General features: G+C 34.7%; 2 long non-coding RNA genes across 4 annotated transcripts; one reads left to right on the forward strand and one right to left on the reverse strand.

Moving 5' to 3' along the window:
- Positions 1–86: 86 nt before the first annotated feature.
- Positions 87–13,672, forward strand: LOC310879886. Of its 3 annotated transcripts, XR_014571215.1 has the most exons (5): positions 87–214; positions 626–761; positions 2,184–2,263; positions 2,515–2,625; positions 13,059–13,672. It is a non-coding gene; the product is annotated as an uncharacterized lncRNA (long non-coding RNA). The 3 variants fall into 3 exon arrangements; XR_014571214.1 differs by lacking the exon at positions 2,184–2,263 and having other exon boundaries at positions 586–761; XR_014571216.1 differs by lacking the exon at positions 2,184–2,263.
- A 3,966-nt stretch (positions 13,673–17,638) lies between these two features.
- Positions 17,639–25,424, reverse strand: LOC310879888. The gene is made up of 2 exons (XR_014571218.1): positions 25,181–25,424; positions 17,639–18,039 (listed from the first exon to the last, which is right to left on the reverse strand). It is a non-coding gene; the product is annotated as an uncharacterized lncRNA (long non-coding RNA).
- Positions 25,425–25,770: the final 346 nt, after the last annotated feature.

Raw genomic sequence — 25,770 nt, forward strand, 5'->3', positions numbered from 1 at the left:
AACAAGGTGGCCAAGAAGCAGCGTGGTGGTGTTTGACCACAAAACAGCCTCACTAGCATTGTCAGTAAAACAGCACACAAAAATGTCGTTCATCATCACCTTTGCCAAGCATGGTGGCAGAAGTGTTCATCCTGCCTCTGTTTTACTGTAATTTGTTGCAAGTCCTGTGGAAACAAGAAAGTAAACACTTAAGGCCTGTGAATTCTGTGGAAAGGTGAGAGCAGCTTGGGGCGGTGCCCAGGCAGTGTGCTGGGCTCTGGGCACCTCAGTGGTGCTGGCTGGTGTGGGTGAGGCATGAGGGTCCTGGGGTGGCTGGGCAGCAGGGGTGTGGGCAGGAAGCCAAGAGGGACCATGCTCCCAGGCAAGCTGAGGGGGTGGATGGCGGAAAGAAGATGAGGTTCTAGGGATCTGGAGAGAACTCCTCAGAGATTGTTATAAACCCTGATAGCACTGGAGTTGTTGGACTTGAAAACAGGATAGAGAAAAGGAACCATTCTGCAGTCTTAGAGGGCAGAGGGGAGATTTGTTTTCAATCTTTTTGTATCTTTAACGCATTTATTTTTCTTGCATTTGAATATAAACCAGCTTTGTAACTAAGCACTTGTCTTGTGCACTCATCTTCAAGGAAATGGGAGAGCACTTCTGCGGCCTCCACAGCAATTTGTTATACCAACTGTTAGCACAGATGGGAACGGTTTAACCTCAGATAATACAACTTGTGGAGAAATAGTCAATAAATACTCATTTAAGGATCAGTCTAGGTAAGAATAATGCAAGAATGAGTGTCATTTATTTATAGTAACTACTGTATATTGATTTGATTAATTTCAAATCAAATTATAATGTAAAAAATATGCATGATAAAAAAACTTTGCCTTGCTGGAGTAACTCTTTCGGCTAAATTTCAGTAGCACTCAGTTCTGCAATAGACAGATAGTGACTCTAGCAGATAAAATGTCTCAGAGGAGCTCCTCTCAGCCACTACAACACACATGTTATTCCTTGTAGAATAGGCTTATCTAAAGATACTACTTGCCTATACAACTGAAGCCAAAAATATTTCCAAAAGTAAAAGTAAATGGAAGCAGGGAAATTTGGCAAATTCTCATGTTGGCAAACATTATTTGCAAAAGGTTCAGTGGAGAGGAATGTAACAAGGAAAGAAACCAACAGCATGCAGAAACATGAAACCTGAGAAAAAAGCTTTCTAGTTCAACTTTACATCTCTACCTGCCCTCATGCCAGGTTAGGCTGCCTTCTGCTTACATATCAGCAAATGGATGAAAGCAAATATTTTAAGTGAGCATGAAAAGGATCAACTTACTTCACTGCCTGTCTTCCCTCTGAATTTGGACTGTTGTGTGTCAGACTTTTATACCATCAAACAGTTCTACCCATTATCTTTTATATAGATGGGAAAATCTTTAACAAACTACCACATGCATTTAAAAAGAAAAAAAAAAAAAAGAAAAGAAATAATTCAAAATTATCCAGAAAAGTAAACTCTTCCTCCCACACCAGGTACTAGTTCTTAAAATATGCTGAAATGTAGATACTGCTGAAGTTAAAACATACTTTTGTTTGCAGTGCATGCACAGACAAGCTAATTAGGCAGGGATTGTGTCCTTTTATTTTTATAATTCCAGTTTTAGGAGCAGAGCATTTGATTTATTACATGAAGGTATTTTTATAGGCACAAGTACTACTGCTCTTTAGGACACGGGGAACATCACAGCCCATTTAATTTACACAGGAGATGTTAGTACTATTTAATGGCATGTAAACATTTTATAAGGTAAGCTCAAATAACCGGAGATTTTTTTTAATATACTTCAGCGAAAAGGTTCACAAATGGATTTTCGTTCTACTTTATTGGACCAATCTCTGTTATTGCATCAGAAGTGAATCGAGTTTTAAAAGGTGTTAAGAGTTTTCAATATATTTTGTGACACTGAACAGAATCAGAAAGTATACATAAAACAACCAATGCGTGAATTAATTCCAGAACTAGTATAACAGCACACACACAAATCATATGTAATTGTGGTTTTGAGCAATAATTGCAATGGACTATGAATGCTATTTTCATTCTATTTCTTCCTTGATATCATAATTTTACACAATCCTAGATAGAAGCATTTTAAATATACTTTGTCACTATTATTATTAATTTTTCACAATAGGATTTTTAAGGAGTGGCAATATCTTTTCTTAGAAAAGACCAACTGATGCAGTTGAAAACAACAGGGTAGTTTTAAAAAATGTGAGTATTGTATTAAAAGAAATTCCTTCTTACTACAAACTTTGCCATGTATTTTTACTGTCACCATGTTTACTGCAATAACACTAACACTTTACTATTTCTACTGTTGCATCCAAACTAAGCTTGTGTGAGTTTTATAAAAATCAAAAGATACAATTTTTTCTGGTGTGTTTACATTATAAAGATATCAAGGTCAGAACTATTGCTTGTTTTAACAAGGATGTTTATTTATTTATTTTCTAATTTTAAAGGCAAAACAATTAAGTGGACTTCAGTAGGAATCTGTGGAATAGCTAAGAAACATGACCAGGCAACTCAGATATCACTTCATTGTCAAAATAATTTCACTTGCGGAGACAAAGGTAAGACAATAGCAAATAATTTACACAAGTAGTGGTATAACTGCATTTTCTCCTCTTCAGCGAATGGGTAAGGAAGTGCATGGGTAAGGAAGATGAAAACTGCAGCCTGTTTTCTGCTATTTCTTATGAAAAGCATGGAAAAATCTGTAGATCCCTTATACATTAAAAGAGAATTTGTATAACTTTGATGAAAAAAGGAATTCTGCCCCAGTCCCGTACTATGACTTTTTATAAAGTGGAAGGGAGACATTTCTTGGAAGACTAAGAAAGAGTACTGAAAGTTCTGGTTCTTTCATTTATGCCACGTCCTCCCTAGTGGGAATGGTGTGTTTCAGTTGTTGTTCTATTGTGCTATAACAAGAGTAATTGTGCTGACTTTGGGAAAGCATTCAATAAAGAAAAATATGATTATCTGATACTGACACAAGGCAAAATGAAATAATTGTGTCAACACTAGTTTGGTTAAAACAACATGCCTAAAAACCTACTTAAGTGAAAGTGCTGTAAATACAAGTGTTGAATATTAACTTTATGAGGTGCTTAACTGCACTGGATTGTAATGAATTATCTAGTTCTAGTGATGCTTTGACACATTTCAAATGAGAACCATAAGGAGTTAACTTATGGTCTTTAGTCCTTTTCAATATGTTCAGTGACAATATAAGATCCCATTCATTTCCCAAGGTATAGTCATTTTCAATAACATTTCATTGTAAAATACATGAGTATTTCTCCACCTAAAAATATCTGTGTTTGGATAAATATTGGTACAACAGAATGTTTCCATATGCAAAAGTAATTTCATTTGCTCTGTGATTCATTAAAAACCACTAAAATGTATCTTTTTTGCCATTGTATTCTATTTTTCTCAACAATTAACGTATAAGTCTGTTCTTTTCATGTTTCTTCTGCCTTGAAGTTTTACATGTCAGGGATAAAAGGATTGGCAGAGCACAGCTTTTCTAGCTGTCCTGCTTTCACTGAATAATCAATGCATATATATGGCAGTTTAAAGAGAAAATACTACACGACTCTACTATCTATACATATTGCATGTACTTCTGTTGATAACCAAGGAGTGGATTTACACTGGTATATACTTTGAAACTTGGGGTATTTTATATTTAAAGCAATATCCTAATCTTGGCCTCAATTTTTACAGTATGCATTATTTTTATGTAGGAATATACTGTGTCTTCTTGTTCATCTTTACTAATGATGGTCTAAATAATAGCCTCCCTCCTGCTGTCATGTGCAGTTTTGCTAAAACACAACTTGTTCTATCACACAAAACTCCCCTATCATATTCTCAGAGAAGAAATAAAGTACAAAGCTGGTCAAAAACTCTGTTCATGGGAAAAGTTCCTTCTTTAATTTTTTCTGTTGTCTTTCATTATAAAACACACACATTTTCATCTGTCCAAATGATCCAGCAAACTCAGCAGCAAAAGCTAATATCCTAGTGGAAGGCCTGGAACAGCTACGTCTTGTACATGGAGTAGCATAATGATCAGGCTCCTTCTGTGACAGCAGGGATGGCATGCTATGAGACTTACCCCATTCTTCAGATTGGCAACGTTTCATCAACCATATTTCAGATAGGCTAAAGTAGCCTCTATGACTATTTAAAGATGTGGATACATCAGACTCTGCATTCCATGACACAAAGATCTGCTCTAGGTATATGGCTCCAGAGGCCATATACTGTTACCCCTCCTTATACTGAGTCATTTCTCACCCTGCAAATAATCCAGCTGGAATCAAAAAAGGTGTTTTCAATGAGATTTAAGCAAGTCTACTCTTGTGTTTAAGTGCTTCATTGGATGGATGCCTTAATTTTACCGTTTGCAATCCTATCCAATAGCCATTGTAATCAGTGGAATAGAATTCTATTGTCTTCAGTGAGCTCTTGATCAAATTTTATTATTGCAAGTTCTTTATCCAGATACTTTTCTCATTGTACATAACTACTTGCTGCTTTTTTTTTTTTTTAATATAAAGGTAAATATCTGTTCTGCCAAAAATTTATTGCAAACCTGGAATTTTATCTTACTTATTGTATTACAAAAATGCTGAAACTATATAAAGCTGGATGATGACTAATAAACCAACAAAGGCCACTTGTATTTTGTAAAGATAATTTTGGATCTTAGCCACAACTTTAAAAAATGGTAACTTCTAGAAAAAAAGTATGAAATTAAGAAATCTAATAAACTAGTTTTCTGCTTTGATATTGTTCTTCAAATTCATATTTATTCCAGATGCCTTAAAATAATTAGCTGCCTCAAATAGTAGCTGAATGAGTTAAGTAATTTTTCTTCAATATCTATGATATTCTGGGTGTCCTTAAGCAAATGACCATGGTTATTCTACACTGAGGTAACTCCACATATTGTCTACTCCAAACTGGTTATTTAAAATCCTAGATACATACAAATATAAATACATTATTCGGTGTTTGTTTCATACATGCCGTTTTTCATTAATTCATTTAAAAGCATTTAAAAGAATGAGCTATCAGTATTCCATTTCACAAGTAATAACTTGAATTACAAAAAGATAAAATAAGTACTAAAAAAATTGCTGGCAAATCAGAAGAAAAGTTGGGAATAGAACTCAGTCTTATGAATCCCAAGACTCTGCCCTATCTTCTAGACAATACTGCTTCCTGTAGTTTTGTATGCATACATATTTGCATGTGAGATGTCTGTCTGGGAAAGAAAACACCTTAAAATAGCCAATAGCTGTGCCGCAGTACTAAGCTTGCTAGTGCTCTTGTTTTGATAATGTCTGCACTGCATAGACACATTGCCAAAGACTTGTAGTGTAAAACACGTTTCATTACCAGTAGTTATGAGAGCATATCAGTTTATGGGGAAGATTGTGCAGGTGGCAGTGAGTGTTATAAATATTTACGCTACTGCAAAGGAAAACTACCTCCTGAAGGTGTTGGAAAGAGGGTCTCTGTTTTAAAAAGATGTTGAAATCCATCCTCACCTTTTTTACCTGACTTTAAATCATTGAACAGACTTTCAGTGTCTATGCATCTTGTGGGATTTTTTACCATCAGCAAAAATTGAGCTTTCAGTGTTCCCAAAGTATTCATTAAAAGCACGTCTATGTTAACCCTATGGAAATGACTGATCACCTTATTTCTGTAATCCTGTGACAAATCATCACTGGCATGAGGTGCAAAAAATGCAAGTAATAGTTGAAAAAATAATTGTAAAGAAAATTGCTTCCATGATATACTGTACTTCCTGGAAAATGTGGCATAATGGTCATGAATTTAAAAGCAAATGCTAGTGAAAAGAGCTGCAATGTAAAGATATTTTCCACACCTTTTCTTTTGTATTGAATATTTCTGTATGTTATTTGTCATTAACCTAGAAGGACTGTAATTTTCTTGTGATACCTCCAGAACCTCTTTGATCATTATAAGTCTTGTCTATAATAATTTCTTAACGTCTATTTAGAAAGCATAGTAGGATAATCTGTGTCCCATGTAAAAAGCAGAGAAATATTCACATACTCCCATGTGAGTTCATGAGCAATGCCTTCTGGATTTAAGTCACAACCCTCTCCACTAGCTCACATTCCCTGACACTTACTCACGTCACTAAGAGAATTTAATTTACATCTTAAATGCGTTTCCTGAATTGAACCCAGCTCCTTTTGATGGAACTTCCTCTAAATCATTTAAGCTTCTTCTAGAGTTGCATAGCCAGCTTCTGAAGCCAGTGTTTTCAGAGCTAGCTGTTACATATAAAATTTCATAAAAAATCAGGTATCATTTTGGACATATTTTAAAATCCATAGTTTTAAATCAGTTTTTGTTTTGAGGCCATGAGTCACACTCCTAACATAATGAAGCTTACAGTGTCCTTTAATGGATTTTAAACTGCAGCATGAGTTCCACTTAGGCACTTTGCTTGTTTTCTAGTTTATTCTCAAACTCTGCAAGAGTAATGTTAGGAAATCTTGTAACTGAAGCCAACATCAAGAAAAAAATCAGGAAATGTTTGCAATTTTGGTTCACTATAACTCCTTTTCAGAACACAAATTCCCTTTCTTTGTACACATAAATGTCATGTGAAGGGCACATAAAAGTTTAGTGAAAGGGGCCCTATTAAAAGCAACAGTGACATTAAGCATGAGCAATGAATAAAATGTATAATTTCAGAATCATAAAAACACATAGTTTCATTAGACTGGTGTGTGGTAGTTCTCTCCTGTGTCTCAGAAGAGTTGGTATTGATCTGACTATGAAGCTGTGACAATAAAACTGTACTCTATTGACTGCAGCTGCAGGGTCTCCAAATATTATTTATCGAGGCAAGCAGAACAGCAAAGCAAAAGCACTGCCCCAGTAATAAGTGGTAATTGCTGGGAAGTGAGGCATTGCACTCCCTATTGACCCTTGCATCCTGAAATTTCAATGGATTATATTTAACTCCATTAGGATTGGCATTATCAAATTACATAAACCACATTATAGAACAACCAGCCTCAGTTTAGATCATTGATTTTCGATTATACTGATCTTCCATATGCTTCAGAAGTTGCTTCTATTACCACTGATATGATATCAATGTTGATCTGTAGGGGAGGAAGGACTGTTTTATTACAATGAGATAAATGGCACAGAAGGAAAAAAAAAGTAACCACTGCCCTAACAATGGTCCTGCTAACAGAAGGACCTAAGTTTTCCTGTAAATTGAAATTTTTGTACATTAAAGATTGTGTACCTTACAATGAGAATGACTAGCATAAAATTTACATACATTTCTAAAAGCTCTGATGCTTCCTTTTTTGTGTGTGTTAAAGGTGTTAAATCTTTAGTGTTAAATTCTCACTCTGTGTAGATCTATATATTAACAGTTAAGCTGTCAAGTTTCTGGTATGATGTGTTAACGTTTTAAGATAAAATATAATTTAATGGAATATCTCATTAATACCTGGTTGTATAGCTACCACCAAGGTGCAGCAATATGAACTTTTAAGTCATCCAAATTGGTATGTTCTCAAAGTAATTAAATTATCAAGGGTTTATCATATTCTTCTTACCTTCTATCAAAGTGAGTCTTCATTGAAGTGAACTTTTTACGGAGCTCTAAGGTTCACAAAATTTTGATTATAGACCTAATTCAGAGAAGATGTATGTTTATTACAGCAGTTTGCTAAAGTTCTTTAAAGAGTCATGAGTTTAACTCCAGGGAGTACTAGCTTATTCATGATAACTGGACTCGGGTGATGTCCACTGCATATATATATATTTTTTTTTTCTGAAGGTTACAGTGAGTTTAATGCATTGTACTAGGTATCATCTTTTTCTTTCTAGTTATTTCTTCAAAGATTTTAGATTTTGTCTGTGTGCGTAAACTGTCTAATGCTCTAGTTAGAAGAACCACTTGGAAGGCTTAAAAAAAATGTCTGTAAAGAAAAAAATAATAAAGAGTTTAAGAGGCATTGATAAAAAGCTCCCTATTTATAAAAGTGATGATTAAAAGTCTCTCTCAATGCTCACCCATTCATTTCCATTAGAGTTCAATGTGAAGATTAGTTTCCAATACTAATTATTCCAACTTGCAATCTTTCTTCCTTTTTCTTGATGTCAAATGAACGTGGCTACAAAAGTTACCGGTATTTTGCAACACTCAAAAGGTTCTGCCCCAGTAGGAATTTCATCCTCAATTTCCAACACTAAATTATGACATATTATAAACTTTTCGGATAAATTCATGTCTGAAAGCTGTCCGAATAGAACAAATTAATTCAGAAAGATGGAAATTATTTTGAAGAGCATTTAAACAGTAAGATTTAAGTAAACAAATTCTCAGAAGCATAATAATGTATGGATTGAATGGTGTGGCATTGCAATGGAAAAAAAGTTCTTAAAATGTCAATTGAAAATCACTATAGGGCTATCATTGTCTGAAATTAACTGGATGAGAAATGGCCCAAAGACAGAGAGGAAGATGAAATTCCAATGAAGTTTCAGTATGTTTTTATTGCACAGAAGACCAAATTTTATCTATCAGTATTTCAGATTTTATCCATAAAGTTACATTGTAACTAGTTCTAACCACAGTAAGGAAAAGTTTTTTTTTTCTTTTGTTTTGTTTTAAGCCATTTCACTTAGTAGGAAGCCATCTATTGCTAAATTCTCTTTCATTCTGAGCATGAATATTAATGTTAGGACATAGGCTCATCTCTGTTAAGTACAATTCTTCGTAAAGCATATTTCTCTAATTCATTCAACTTTATATTGAATTTAACAGGCATTTTAGTAATCATGTTTTCCAAATGTATAGGGAACAGCTGAGCAAAATGTCAAGAAAACCACAGTGTATAGAATTTCTGTTTGGTGATAAATGTCTCTCCCTGAGTAGCAAATGTAGCTAGCTGACTCTTTAATGCTATGCTGTAGTTAAATAATAGGTTATAAACAGTCAGGCTAATGACTTCAGTATTATAACAGCTCTAGACCTCCTGGATGTAGCTAATAATTAGCATTGAATGTCATACAGAAATATGTCGTGTTCTGGCCTCTTGATTTTTGTTTCAGTCTTGGCATTTCAGAACCATGATGTACTAAAATAAAGTTGTTAAATTAAGATCCTGAAGAACAAGCTATATTTGGAAGTGTGTACATTTGTAATTTATAACTGGGAAGATATTTGATACTGAATCTGCTTCTAAAAACCCTTGGTACTTTTTAATTGCTATAATCCTATCAATCAAAAATAGAAATTAATTAGGTGATGAAGACTAATAAATACGGTTATGTAAGATATGGATGAAGTATTAAGTACCATGAAACAACAAGGCTTGTTTTGTCATTAAGACATACAAAAATCTGAAGCCTGTTTTATCTGACATATCTTGCTTTGACAGAAAATAGCTTTAAAAAAATTCACAAGGGAGGAAGGGAGGAATGACAACTCTAATGGAATAGAATATATATATACTAATATATACACACATCTGAATTACATAGATTTATAAATGCAATATGTGAGATCACTATGACTTACATGGATCTTTTCAGATTACTATAGTTCTAAAAACTTTTGCTTTTTCTGCTTGATTATCTACTTATTTATGTCATTTGAAAGTATATCAGTTTAGTATATAAACATTAGTTTAGGGAAAAAATATTGCAAAAACTATCAGTAAACATTTATTTTATTCTTTGCATATTGATTTCAATAACCATTCAGTAGTTCCAGGACCATTTATTCTTTTCAAAGAGAAGGCTGACACACTGGTTAAGCTACAAGGCTGGTATTCAATTTCCTGCTCCCCCATAGGCCTCTTTTGTGATTTTGCCAATTCACATAGCCACTTTGTACTTTAATTCCCTCTCACTATCGCAGAGACAGTAGTACCTTCTTATATCACAGTTATGTCTTAGGAAACATTAGGACTATGAGATAAGACAACGGAGGTCATGTAAAATGTTTCATACGATGTGACAGATGTAAAATGTTTCATACGATGTGACAGATGCATTTTTTAAGTGGAACCTGCATAAGAATACTCTTTTTGGAGAATATAAGGAACAACTCTATTGTTTGAATGTGTTCCCCTGTTTTATGATGAACCATCCCCTCAAAGAGAGTGCTATAAAAACTGTGATATCGGGAAAAATAAGATGGGGTATACGAACTCACCTTTTTTTCGTTATTCAGTAAAAATATTGCCATTTATTGACAGATTTGCTGAAAGCACATTACTAATTCATTATTAATTTTACTGCTGGATTTTTATTTATTTTTTTTAATTTCCAGGATTTATTTTTGCTAAATGACAAAGATTAAGACTGGTATCCTTGCTAGAGGAAAAGCCTGCTAAAGAAAATCCTGCTTAGTTCATGCTTATGTAGTGATTTGATGAGTGAAGATTGCAATACTCTCCCTCAGTGACAGGGTCAGCTCTGAGAATGAAGTTCACCCTTTTATGTAGCAGAATATTATTTACATATCCCTTGGGCTCTGCTTGTTCTCTTCCCAGTTTACGGAGTGAACTGGGGACCCTGGGAGAACAAATTGTCCATCATTTAAGCATATTGATCCAAATCAGTCTTGTACAATTAGTAGCTCAGTCAAGAGCAGTGTGGTTTCAAAAGGTGGCTATGCCTTCTTCTTGAATGCAGATGTAAAAGTGCTGCGTGCACATATGCACTGACTTTCACAACAATCTCATCTTTCATGTCAACGATAGCCGCACAATCGTTTGCAATTGTGGCAGTTTTTTAAGGAGTTATTTCACAATCAAGTAATGTCTCAAATCATGTTTCCTGCGTATATGGTTCTCTTAATGTTTTTATGGAGTAAATAAATGCAGTTTCACTTACTTCCATGAACTTAGCTGGCAGTGGTAAAAAACTGCATATCAGGTTTATTTTTTTGTAGCATGACTGGTCAAATTCAGGAGCTAAGTTACATATCTGTAATGAGAGCTGAAAAAAATCCAGAGGATTCCTAAAACATTTTAGAAAACACTACTGCCTTGTTCCTATGGCACTTAAATAGCTGCCTATTAAAAGGAAGAATTCTGATTTTGAAAGAAATTACTACAGCTTGGTATCTTGGACTGCAAAATGGGAAACTGTTTTCATTCCATGACTACATTAAAATCTGACAAAATTTAACTGTCTCATAAAGAGCTGTTTATTATTTTATAATTAAAAATATAGATATATTTCAAAGTGATATCATGCTTATTCACTTAGCATATACTTCACTAGTATTTAGATTTTTCATATTTAAAAGCTTTCTCTAAATCAAAATGCTAGCAAAATGCATTTAGTGTCATTGAATAAAAAGACAAACATCTATGTTACAATCACACTTCCGTAAAATAATAGTATTTGGCTAATCAAGTAAGAACCATTTGAAATAAGTTTTTTCACAACATTGCAGGATATATTAACAAAGACTGAAGGAGACAACAGATTTTATGGGAAAAGAGCAGGAATTATAGTAGGGAATGATACTAAGGAATATCATTTTAAGTGATTTTCTTTAACAAGAGGAATAGCTGGAGGGTTGTGTGAGCAGGCAGTAGCAGCAGCTATTTGAGATCTCTGAGAATTATTAACTGGGAAGCCAGGAGATGTGGAGACATCTGGTCCCTCATGACTAAAGTTTGAGCTGAGAATCCATCAAGATTCAGAAAAGGCTTACTGGTTCTAGGTCCCATATTTTCACTCCCTGCAGGAATGGTACAGCAGTAAGCCAAGGGAACAGACACTTGACAAAGGGATATTCTAAGTACTGAAAGTAGGATTTAATTATTTGAATTTCTGCCGCTGTTTCCCTAATGGCATGTAACAACCTTGTGTGTACCTCAGGTATGTAACTATGGTCACAGTACATGGCTTAGAGGTGCATAGATTGTCTCCTGAGTAAGAAAAATTTTTAGAGTTCCTGCATTTCCTTTAACTGGAGATTAAACCAGTTGTGTCCAGCTGATTTATTATTATTAATTATTATTATTATTATTTAAAAAGAGCTCTTTCCCAAAACTGTTCCCAGAGGTCATGACAAAGCATTTCTAAGGTTGTCTCATGAAATCTCAAAGATTTTCCAGAGATGGCATGCAACAACCCACTTTGCAAGTGATGAGATTGGTTCTAATCTTCTGTCTGGGGGTGGGAGGTTGTTAAAATAGCAGATGTGAGCGAGGCGGGGGTTGTTTGCTTTCTGGTATCTTTTCTATGTGATGCTTTTCAGAGTTATCTGGTGTCATCAGAGTGCTTGACAGGCCTTACATGCAAGTATAATGGCATTATTTGTGCCGTGCTAGTTTAGAAGTGGAGAGTGCAGCTTACAGAGCTTGGATGTAGTAGCAAGGGATAGCATCTTTCGCTAATGTTGCCAATTCGGCAGTTGCTGCCTGACATGCAAACTGACTGACTACCAGGGAATGCATCTCAAGGGGGAAGCAAAGGAAGAAGGCAAGGGGAAGTCTTCTCTTTGGAGATGTGAGACACCAACAGGAAAAATGTACTATTCTGCTGTCATCCTACACTGCTCCTTGAATACTTGATACTGCTGTTTTCTGTGTTGATACTCTACCAAACATAAAAGAAATGCTGTTCAGTCCAGCCTTCATAGGTAACATGGGAATGTACACTATCATACCATGTCATGAAATTGTTTGATTCAATGTGGATATGTAAGAAGTTGCTGGCATTATAGATAACATCAGCTGGCTCTAGATAAAGCAGCCTGCCCTAAGGGTGGGTGGGAAGGGGAGTGGAATAAGCATTTCAAGTATCTTCACTGCAGTGACTGCCTAGCCTGATCACATCATTTTGTATGAGATAATAAAGAATAAAGATTTCTGTGGTAGAATTAGTCCTGCAACTGCACAATATCTATTTATTTTTAATGTTCTAAAACTCACTCTATTTTTTATTGTAGATCTATGAAGCTTCCATTATGACAAATTCTGTTCCCAGCTTCACAAGCACTGCACAAAAAGCACACAACATGTTGCATGTGTCCAGAACTGCAGTGAGAACCTCTTCATTTAAATGTATTTGTCCTATTCAAGTGATTCAGCATGTAATTAAGGTCTATCGCGTTATAAAAATTAGCCACAGATCACCATTTGTTACAAGTGTGACTCACGGGGGCTAAGCCTGTTTAATATTCTGTCTGGCAGCAAAATGTTCGAGGGCAGAATCCAGATCAATACACACAATTTTTTTTCAGTCTTCCCTGCGGTAGCAGTGTTGTACATTTTGGCATCTCTGTCTTGCCAACTGCAATGAAAGAAATTGTCATTCAAAATAAGACCGATTAAAAACTGATGTCCTTAAAAAAATACCACTGCAGACTTTTTTTTCTTTTGGATCCACCATGTTCAGCAGACCACCATGGCATGAATTGCCATTAATATGTCATTTCCCTTTCCTGTTATCACAATATAAAAGACCTTAGCTCTGACCTTTCTATCAAAACATCCTTTGTTTAGAATGAAAGCTATTCACTGTTAGACCCTTATCTATAGAGCTTAGCCAGCGGATCAAATCCAAAGAGCAGAATTCGTTTACTTTGTATTAAATGAGCTCAGTTAAGAAGTTTCAATTTTGGCAGAAAGGTGCATTAATCACAAGGAAAAGAACAGATCTCACTTTTCACAGCTTCTGGTTTACTTTCAATACAGTTACACAGTAAGGCTTTTGTTCCTTAAAAGTAGCACTGTATTTAAATACAGTAAATATAACAAAATTACCTTCTTAAAATTACACTAGAGTTCCTACAGTACAGGATGTCCATAATGACCTCAGTGTTGCATGACTAACTTTACGGCTTCAAAAAGCTTCTAAATTAGTTTGGACAGATGGGTTTTATCCAGAGGAAATCAATGAGTTTTTGTGAGTCTGACTTAATTTTTATGCAGCCAGTACTTTGAGATGAAATTAAAATATGTATGAAAAACATATTAAAGTTTCCCTTGGGTTCATAGTTGTTTGTACATTTACAAGGTGTTAAAGAGATGATTTAAAAACTAACTATATAAGGGATCAATGCAAGTATACTATGATTTATGGTCTTTCATGACATTTTTGACACTTCTGGCCTAATGTCTTATGTGTTTTGAACCACTAATTATCTTTTAATTCATAAGGGTTTGGTGGGATTTTATAAGTGTAATATAATATATAGAGCTGTATCACATGGAAAGTTTTTAGAAGAAAAACACTTTACAGGTTGTGTTGAGTAGGTAAAAGTTGCAAATAAAGATGTGCCGCACCGGTTAAAAAGCCACTCGGTCACAGTACCCCCAAATGGGGAGGGGTTCCCCACATGCCAGCAAATCTGGCAGATTTTTACCTCACTGTTCAGTACTGAGAGTTAAAATCTGCACAGGTTTTGGGCACACATCACATTTCTACTCGAGCTTTAAAATACAAATCAGAAAGCAAAAATCTGTTTTTCCTGGATTAGTGCTGTCACCGTGTAACACACCCAACCCAAAGATTTAACTGCCTGCTCAGCTGTGAGCTGATCACCTCCAGGACTATACAACAGCAACAAGTGCAGCAGTACTTGTGGTTCAAAAATAAATAATGTGGGAAAGCATTCATTATTCCTGAAAACCAACAGTTTCAAACCCACACTCACAGTCCTTGAAAAAAAATGTAAAGTACCAGCAAAACCTTTGATGTACTCAAATTTGATACATGTTGCAAAAAAATATATAAAAATCATATGAATGCTAAACATCTAAGCAATGGACAGAAGCTGGAAAGTTCTGCAAATTCTTAAGACATGAGTATTTCATATTGTGCTGTTTAACAGCCATGACTTAAACCTGTAATTGATTGAGAGCACGTGGGAATGTTCCCATAATAGATCTTAAATTATCCAAGGCTAAAAATCTCGTATCTCATTCTGTTTTCTAATATCATCAGCAAGTACAATATAGACTAGAGACTTATGCTACTGAATCATCTTTTAAAACACTTCCTTCTCTTTTCATTTTCTTATTATTTCTTTCTTAAACATAGTTAAGAAACATAGTAATTTTCAACATTGAATTAGCTGAAAAAATAAACTTTAAAAAGTTTGTTTCCCACTACAGTGCAGTCATTAGCAGAGGACACCTGGTACTTTTCCCCAAATGGTCCTGTATTCTTTTTGTAGATGTAATGATGGTTCAGTGTGTTTTTTCACTGTTCTGGTAAAAGGAGTCTAAAATAATGTGAAATATGTTGCCCAGCTGTATATTCAGACAAACCTACTGAAACGGTGTTCATCAAATGTAGCCTTTAATATGTGGATTATAACTAGATGCAGCTTGATGTTTTCCTTCTCTTTTCTGAATCTCCAAATACATATAAAATGTTTATTGTTAGTTTATAAACGCCTGACCATGCATAGATAGATTCCCATTTCTTCAGAATGCATGGATTTCAATCTGTGAGTCTGGTTTTTAGCTCCGTGTAACAACAGGGAAAAAAAACTTAGGAGAAAAGAAGGCAAGGAGTAGAAAACTTTTAGATAATTACAGCTCTCCAGGGAGAGTAAATTTTAAGAGGCTCAGTAATGAAATATTGGTTGCCAAGAATCTAAACAAAAGTATTCCTTCTCTACTACATTTGCCCTGTTTTTGTGGTAATTTCTGATGATGGTGATCGGTGTCGGCAAGTGTGCTGTATCTTACCAAGGTATCTTCTTTTCTGTAGAGAGTACCCTAAAGTAATAGAAGTGTTTTATTTTCAGCAAAATATAATGTCTCTTAAGCTTTCCAAGCTGTTCTAGATTCTCCGCCATATCTATGCTTACAGTAGAGTAAAACTAGAGAGAAAAACAATCCACTGACAACATTTTCAAAATGGGAGGAAGTGGTGGCTTTCAACAGATTGTAAAAGAAGGACATCATTTTGATACTGCTTTCAAGCTGTACTTTCCCTTTGAAAGTCCATTTTTTGCCAGTGGTCTACTACTTACTATCAGCACTTCCTCTCAAGGCATTCTGACAATGCTTTAATGTACATGATAATTAGCACCAAAAAATAATAATAATAAAAAACAAACAAACAAAACCACACCCCAAAACAAACAAACAAAACTATCAGAGATAAGACATTGGATATTACTGCACACTAAAATGTCCAGGAAACTGAAGGTCAGATGGAATTTTTGAAAACAGACATGGAACATGCAGGCCAAAGCATCCCCTGCCAGTCCCACGAATAGACACAGAGAGAAACTCATGATATTGACAGATTTTTGCAAATGTCGCAACCCTAAATTAGCCTAATCCAAGTTTAAATAACGGAAGCAGCGTCTAGTCTTTGCTCAGTAAATGCTTGAAAGGAAATTTCATTTGATTAGCATACAGTCAAAGAAAGCTGTTCTCTCTGTAAGAAGCAGATTTTACTCTAGTAATCTGTGTCTCAGTTCTGCATCACCAAGGACTCTGACAGTAGAAGACTTCTATGCATCTCAAATTTCAAAAAAAAAATCCTCTTGAAATATATTTTTCTCCTATTAAAGGTCAATATTTCAAGGCAGACTGAAAACAGGGAATATGAAAAATGTCCTGCAGTAGGAAAGAGGGAAGTACCAGCCAGAGAATAGCTTTTCTCTTTTAGTACATTGCTTTATCTCTTGTTCTGGGTATCTACGTCTAGCTCTACCTCTAACTCATTGTTAAGGTCTTCTTTTTACCCGTTTTGGGGTCCATGGTCACCAATTCATTCTTCTAACTTCTGGTCAGGGACACACAGGACAATAAATAAATCTGGACCAAATATGAAGAACACAGCACTGCTGTTAGTACAGTGCTCTGAGGACAAAGGTCATCTTACTATTGGATTAGCTGAATCATGCAATGTGATGCAATGTTTTAGGTGCTTTCGGTTTTATTCTGTTATGGAAAAGCCTCTACATGGAATCAGGGAAGCTATGAAGTCTTGAACTCTGTGCTCAACATTGCTTTCAGCGCAACATTGTAGCCTTCATTCATTTTGATCACCTTGCTTACACAGCTTCTGATGATTTCAGTGCTTCTGGTCTTTTATACGGCTATTGATAAATACTTCCCCTCATTCTTCTTTCCACCTACAGTCTGTAGGTGGACAGACTCTGCGTATAGCAATATCTCCACATTTTCCACTCTCAAATGTAGAAACATTTGATACACATAGTCAACTTCTGTGTGAGTGGATACTCACTGAGGAATTCAAAGGGAAAAATTACAATTATTTCTACACCCAAAGTCTAATCTTTAATATTCTAAAGGCAACTACAGTGTTTCCAAGTTTTTATTAAATAGTAGAACTGTACAGCAAGCCTCTAGAAATCTATATTGGTATTGGGTATTTTAACAAAATACAGGAGGAAGTTTAGTATCTTTGAATAACATACTTGCATGTGTAATTTGGTTACCTTCTGGTAAAGTGAATCATGCTACTGTGTATCAGAAAGCTATGTAGAGAGTGGATTTGAATTCTGTATTCTGTAAGCATAATGTAAGCAACGTAACCTTCTGGAAAACATTGCAATTAGATGCTAAATTACTTTACAGTTCTTAAGCGCATGAATCAAGCTGAGAAATAATCTCCCCAAAACTCATTAATCAAAGCAAGTATATAACATTCCTTAACTAATGCTGTCATTCCATGAAATGCATATACAGAAGTCTTTCATTTTTACTTCTTTCATATCTGTTTACATGCATATTGAAGAAATATATCCAGCACTGCTAGCAGTGCTTCCAGTAAAAAAGTACCATGAAAACAAACTTATAATAAAAAGGCTGATTATTTGTAGGGATGCATGAAGTAGCTCATAGAAGCAGAGACACAAAAGTTGTTGGAGGAGTTAAAAATGTAGATGCAATCCACAGCGCATTTCACTCAATCTGAGTTTCTCTGCGTTTCAGATTCTAAAAGAAAATAAAAACTGAAAGTGAAACTCAGCTTGAGAGCACTAGATTTTATCTTATTTTACATCAAAACCTAAAAAAAAAACTGTGAATTTTTCTTGCTTTCAGCATGAAACTATAAATCACCTCAGGTTTGCTCAAACATTTAATTAACCTTAAGGTCAGTTCCTCAGGGTTAAATGCTGTTGTCACTGGAGAAAACGGGATTTTTGCCATTGACTTCAATGCAATCTAGTTTTGGCTGCTAGTGAATTATTTAAGTGAAACCAGTTAGTATGGGATGGGGGAATACTGTAAGATAAAAGTGAATAAGTACTTAGTAGGATTAAAGTAACAAATCAGGAGATATGATTTAGAATTAATTAGTCATCTTTCTCTATTGATCAGATTTTCTAGTTAGTGAAAAATTTGAAATCTGGTATTTTTTGCCAAGATTTTTCAACATCTTAAAAATACTCAACTAAAAATACTCAAACCTAGACCAAATTTCCAAATGTCTTTGGTACCAGTCACAGTGGTAGGAAAAATATTTGCAAAAAATCTTCAAATTTTTTAGTTGCTTTCAAGATAGAAATTCTAAAATAATGGGTTTGAAGTAGAAAGGAAGATTTGAGCATGTGGATCACTAGTGCTAGCTTTTGGTGCAGATATGGAAGTGCACGTAGGCATAGAAAAATTTTAGAAAAGTATTTTAGATCCTACTCAAAGTCCTAGTGTAACTATATCCTAGATGCTTTGAAAGTATCATTTTTAGCCCTTAACAAAACCCACAAAATAAACATAAACAAACCAGGTAGGTACCAACAGACAGATATGGAAGTCATTAACACAATCCAGAGCTTTAATGGAAGTCTTTCCAGTGATCACTATGGGAATCTCAATTGAGCCCTGAGGCCCTGATTCAACAAAGCATTTAGGCCCCTAACTTCCCATTGATTTCCCATTTAAATTAATGGGAAGTTTGGGCCTAAATACTTCATTAAACTTGGGACTAAATGATTAGGCTTTGGGAGTATTTTCAGCACACTGCATTCTTGATCACTTACGGAATTATTTGAAAGGGCTTCTTTGCATTCGGAATTTCAACTTATCTGTCACTAAAGCAAAAACACTTGCCCCATTTGTTAATTTTTTTTTGCATGGGTCTGCCCTAGAAAGTCAAAGAACATTAGCCATATATGCACCTTCCTGCAATTATATATATGCCTCGCTCCATTTGTATTTTCCAGATCTGCCTACAGGCAAGTGCTGTTGTGTGAATCAGCACATTACCAGAAGGACAGTAAAATAAAGTTTTACACTTGTAACATGAAAATAACTTATCAAAGAAAGGCAAATCTAGTCTCAGTATATTGAATCTGAATCCTGCATATATGCTATCATAGCTTTACAGGCAGAGGACGCTAAAAGGGGATTCCAAAGGTGTCACAAAATTCTGCCTGCTTTTCTGATAGGAACAGGATTTTATTGCTGCTTGTGGAAGGACAGCTTGATCTGTGGATGTTTCCATACTAAACACCATTTGGGGAAATTAAACTTACTTAAAAGATTCATACAATCTGCTGTAAAAAGAATATACATTGAGTAGAAAAGGTATGCATACATTCAAATACCTATTTCATTTGGGAATAGCCGATTATGCTGTCTTTAGAGATTCTTATTTTCCATATACATACATAAAATTATTAACAATTACATTAATTCACTTGAAGGTCAGTTTTCATATTCATCTCTACTTCTCTTCTTCATTCATGTACCCATTTTTGTCCCCTTCTTTCTGTTTTTCTCTATTTGTACTAAATAAGTACTATACTCTGAAAAAAATAGCTTATGTAAACTAAACAAGAAAAAGTTTCTTCAAATAAAAATTGCAATTTCAATTTCAAGGCTATTTTATATATACCTATGAGGCTGAAGGAAAGCTGGTAAAGCCATATGTCATTTAGGTTTAAGACACTACAAATTCTGTGACAGCTTAATTTCATTGTTATTTTAGAATTGATAGACATCTTTAAACAACTGAGAGAACTTATCATACATTTAACTTTACATGGGAGTAATTGTGCATTCCGTCTCTAGTTAGGAACATACATCAGGATTTGTAGGATTAATATAGCTTTCAATGATCTGCTGATCTAAATTTTGAGGGCAAATAAATATGAACAGATCAATAGAAACTTTCTACTGATATTTGGCTCTTAAATTTAAATATAAAACCTGATTATTATTATTATTTTTATGAAGACTGCAGTGAAAAAAAAAAAAGTTTAAACAGATTACCCCATGCCCCATATCAATTTAAAGGGATGGATTCTGGATTTTTAAAAAGCAATGGGCAGAATATGCTTTACCATATGGCAAATACGCTAGCAGAGCTCACTCTTGAGACAACCATATCTGATTTTGCCAATCTTGCATTCTGAGTGGGTTATAATTCAATGTGATAGCTATGATTTTTGACATGATGAGATCTGGCTCAGATCATAAAGGGTATACAAATCAACTAATATAGATTAGATGCTACCGTGGTCCATAACTGTTAAATGGGGTCATGGTTTCTCACTAGCTAATAGACTCTTATGTACTAAATTATTTCATGGAATTCAGTACCAACTATTTATCATATGAATGAAATGCGTAATCTTAAGTAATTCATTTTAAAATTGTTTCCTCTTCTTGCTTCTGCTTTGGATGTATTGCTGCAAAGATAAATTACTTAGCTAGTCTTCTGTGCTAACACTAGTAATATTTTTAGTTATCAGTGGGCTCTGCATGGCCAGTTAGTATTCTAAATGGGAATGAAAATACTAGGATTTTACTCTCCCTAACTGGTTAGAAATTACAAGTGCTTGTGTGGTATAACAAAACTCGTTTCTGCCAAACAATGACTTCCCGTATCAGAAGTCTGTTCTTTTGAGGCAGTCATTTTAGAGAAATTTGACATCCTAATAGAAGCAGTGAATTGGAGTTCTAAGTGGCATGGTATATCTTAAATTTCAAAGGATGTTTTATATGAAGATTGGAGAACAGATTTTTTTTCTGACACATTCAAAATTAGCAATGGACTTATATTCAAGAAACAAGGCCATAATTAATGGTTATTGTCAGTCCAGTTTCACAGCACCATGTGAGGAAAGTGTGTAATATCTTCAAATGTGTTGACAGGCAACCTCACTAAATTGCCTGTTCCCTTTTCCTTATGCCAGGTAGTAGAGTAGTTAGTTAGTACTGTGCTGTGGTTTGGAAGAGAAACTCTTAAAAAAAAAAAATCAGAAAAGGAAAAAAAAATGATATGGAGGCAGATAAAGACAAATAGCTGCAGAGACTCAAATTGAAAAGTCTAAATACCTATCTAAATGGAAATGCAAGTAATTCTGACAGCTTTATAATAAAGTCAGATAATGTTCTGTATCATGTCAATAGCCTGATTTCTCATGTTAAACCTGAGGCTTGGTAGGTATGTGTTGGAAACTAGTAACATTATCGGAGAAGGATGAACGTTATATATTTAATAGCTTTTGTTAAAAATAAAATAAGGTGGTTTTAAGGTGAACCGGATATGGTCAATAACATGAAAGAATGTCCATGCTACATGCTGGTGATACTTAGCAAGAAAATCACAACATTGTCATTTAATCAAAGAGATGCTAATAGTTTGAATGGAGGCTGAGGTAGAAAGATACTTTTCTCTCAACTCTCAGTGGAGAAGTTCACAGAGCTGTTCCTTAGAACTCAATTATCAGTCTGTTTCTATATCAAAGCAGCAGAACATTTACATTTTCATTACTCCAGTAATTCCTCGCTTCTTGAGAAATCAGAATAAAAGGTGTTTTTCTTTTTTTTTTCTTTATTCTTTTTTTTTAAATTTTAATGAAAATAATGAAAATAATGAATAGACCAATAAATAAATAGAATGGATGACATCCTCATAAGTATTGTGTAAATAAGGGTTGGAGGAGAAGTTTATAAATGCTTTAGGAGACATTTATAAATGCTTTACTCTACTGGATACTTGACTTTTATAAACAATACATGACACTTCAGAATAACCACATTACTGGCAAGAAGGTCCATACAGAGAACTAATGTCATAGCAAAAGGAAAAGAGATAAAAATACAAATGTAAATGAGGAAGAACAAGAAAGCAGTGATAAAATGTGATGAGGAGGCAGAACAGGTAGAGAGAAAAGACTAGCTGTTCTTTTACACACTGATAAACGCACTGATTGCCTATGTTACTCTGCAGATCTATCACTGTGTTTGGAAAATATCAATGAAACACTTAGGTTTCATTTTAGGTTTTATTCTGAAAATTTATGAGCTTCATCAGTCTGTCTTGCTTAAATCACAAATATTGTATATTGTATAGTGTATATTGTTATCTGGCACAGATAATCAATAAAAATATGAAAGAGAGTTAACTTGCTATAGAATGCTTGGGAGGTCTATAATGTCCCTGATAAGACTATATAACACCTATTAACAGTGATGGAAATTAGGAGTGTGCTCTGACAAGAAAACCAGACTATGCTTATGGGCTTGAAAACTATGGAAATGCCAGAAAGTTATGTTTGACAGCTAAAAGCTCAGTGTTATCATATTTGATCTCTTCCCAATGACCTCAGTACCAGGTTAAATATTGCTTGCGATTACTACTGAGAAAAATATTTACAGAGTTTTGTTGGAGAAATGTTTTCCTGTTTAGAAAAAAAACACTTTAAAAACGAGTGTTGCAATGACCTGGTCAGAAGAGAAGGGGGTGGAAAGCAGGGTCTGCTGGTTATAATTAGCTGCTGCAGTTGGTTGCTGCACTGATGCAATAACAGATCAGCATAAAGCAGCAGATACAGACAGAGACTTGGGACAAACAGTAGGAAAAGTCCACTTATAATCTTCCACTTTTGTAAAGGGAGGCAAAATGAATGAATAATCAAGCTAGATGGAAGATTCTACTTTTGATTGTGGCTAAATTGTCATGGTGATTGTTATAGCTAAATTGTCTTCTTGCTGTGAGTCATTGTTTAGGTTTAGGATGGGCTCAGGAAGAAATGATATCTCTTCAAAGTGTTGCATGCCTGTCACCTACACATGAAATGGAATACAGCGAGGACAAACGTGGTATGCATGAGGTTCAGGTTAAGTTATTAAAACCCAATCTACTTTAGATGTACCATTTTAAAATACATATTGTGAATACACTTTATAAAGAAAGTACCTTAAAATTTTTGTGTGTTTCTTGCTTTATTTTAGTTAAAAAAAAAAAAACTAAAAAAAAAAAAGATTACTCACTTAATAGTTTTTTTCAGTCCCACACATCCCTAGTTAAAATATTGATATAAATTCTGTGCAGCTCCTTCTCCCTCCTCATACACATGTAGTGCAGAGGTCAACATACAGAAGACATGCAGAGTTATTTCAGCTGCTCTGCACTACCTTACATGCTCTGCTAAGCATATCAACAATTTGGCCAGTGCAGTAGAATATGCAAGAAATGGGGAGGACCCCACATCCTGCCTTCGGGATTTCTAAAGTTATTCTCTCTTAAGCTGTAAAACTCAAATGCCCAAGATAAATAAACTTCTTTTCAGTTCATCATCCTGGTACTTAGAGACGTTTAAAACTGTTCCAAGATGCAGAAGCATTTCATCCTTGGTTCCAGCACTCACCTTACTCATACACACATTTGAAAGAATTAAGACTTTAATTTAAAATCAGAACACTGCTCTACGTATCTATGTTTGCTTTAGTGGGTGAGGGGAAAAGACTGATGGCAGATGCCATTTGATGGGTTTTGAAGCCTTTTTTTGGACCTCGATTGGATGTATTCCCTGGAAGTTAATATGTTTGCCAAGAAGACCTTTAGCTGTCCTGCATATGATTCCCTGGTATTTTTAATAAAAATGTAGTATTTTAAATCCATCTCTTGTGTCCTAAAACAGATTTTGTCTTAAGCAGCTGTGCTTAAATTGTAAAATCTCACCCTTGTGTCTGGTTTCACATCTGGCAACACCCAGCTAACAGCTACAACTTACTTAGAGTAATTAAACGAGGTTTTAAAAAAAGCCACAATGATATAAAGAATAAATTATTAAAACACTGTTTTGTTTTCCAACTGAATTTTGCAGAAACTTAAGTAGGTGGGCTGTCCTTTTTTTTTTTTTTTTCCCCTAAGGTGTTGATCAAAATAAGTACATGTTGAGGAAAGTAAAGGCAGGCTTGTAAATGGGTGGGGACTGGGCAACATTAAGCTACCATAATTACTAGTCAGCGGTATGTCTCCACTTTGATGTCAACTATATGCTTTCTTTTGTGTCTCAGAGAGGAAGAAACTTCAAAAGCTTTAATTTCTAGGGCCTTGCTAATATATGTACAGACTTTAACCACAAATAGAAAATTTTAGTGTTGAAGATATAAACGTAGGTGGGTTAGGACTCTTTTTGTGTGTTACGTAACACAGCTGCAAAAGATACAAATGCATTGTTTATATGAGTACTGTATAACGTATAGCTCATGAAAAGAATAATGATGGGATTTTTTACTCATGCCTCTACATGTTTCTATATATTTTTGTATGACTTAAGTATGATACAAATGACTTTAAACATGACATCATAAAGGAGTTAAAATTATGAAATCTATTGATTTATAAAATATAGTAAGTTACATTTATAAAGAAAATGGCCATGCTGTACTGTTATTCCTCAACAGAAACCATATCAACTTGAAGAGTTTTGAACAAGCAGAGATATCAAGAGAATTTTGCAAACACTATTTTGTATTCAAGAATAAAAGTTGGACAGTGAAAACCTTCCTTGAATATAGGACTCATATTAACACAAGTCTTTCTAATAATTATATGAGACTTTTGATCTATCCTCAAATAATAAAATCACAGAATCATACATGTCTCATAGTACTTTCTTTTTAGATCTTAAACATGTATAGGAGGGAGAGTGAGAAAGGAGTAGAAGAGCAATAATTTGTTCTGGCAGCTGTACAGTAGCCTGTTTTGGTTCCACGGAAAATTTACCACACAAACTGAGATAACTGAATAAAAGGTGTATTTTCATTCAGTATTGCATTTGATCTGAAAGAAACATTTCACTTTCTGAAAACTGTTATAAAGCCTTGTAGAACTTACAAGATAACATCTAGCAGAAGATAATGCAGCAGAGGATGGCACTCTTAGGAAACAGGAAAGACTAGTTCAATTCCATCCTCTGTCTGATAGGTTTTGAACACACGTTTCCTTTTATCCAGAAGAGAAACCTAAAAATCAGATTATATGTCATTCCAAAGTGGGAATGTTTGAATACAAGAATTAAACAGACATTGAAAGTCTCTTGAGTGGCTGATATAGCAAATTTCCCCTTTCAATTTTTCAGTTTGACCAAAATAGATTACTCCCACAGCTCTACATATAAATGATCTGGATTCCAATCCCTTTTCCAATTAGCATTCAGTTTACTTTACCTACTGTTCATACTGTGGAGGGTTTTTTGTCTACATTCATTCATGCAGCAAAGAGCAATGTCAGCTGATGTATTTCACATAGCACTACAGAGTGCCCTTGACTCTCATCTGTGCATAGTTAACAAAGCAGTGAAATGGGTCCTATCCAGGCATCCTATTAGTAAGATGACAATTTTTCCTTAAGGCCTAGTTCACAAAGTGCTGCTAAATCCTAATCGTGAGCATTTCATAAAAGGCTTGCTGATAGTAACTGACACA

The sequence above is a fragment of the Anser anser genome (assembly GCF_964211835.1).
Source record: "Anser anser genome assembly, chromosome: 11".
Classification (NCBI taxonomy): domain Eukaryota; kingdom Metazoa; phylum Chordata; class Aves; order Anseriformes; family Anatidae; genus Anser; species Anser anser.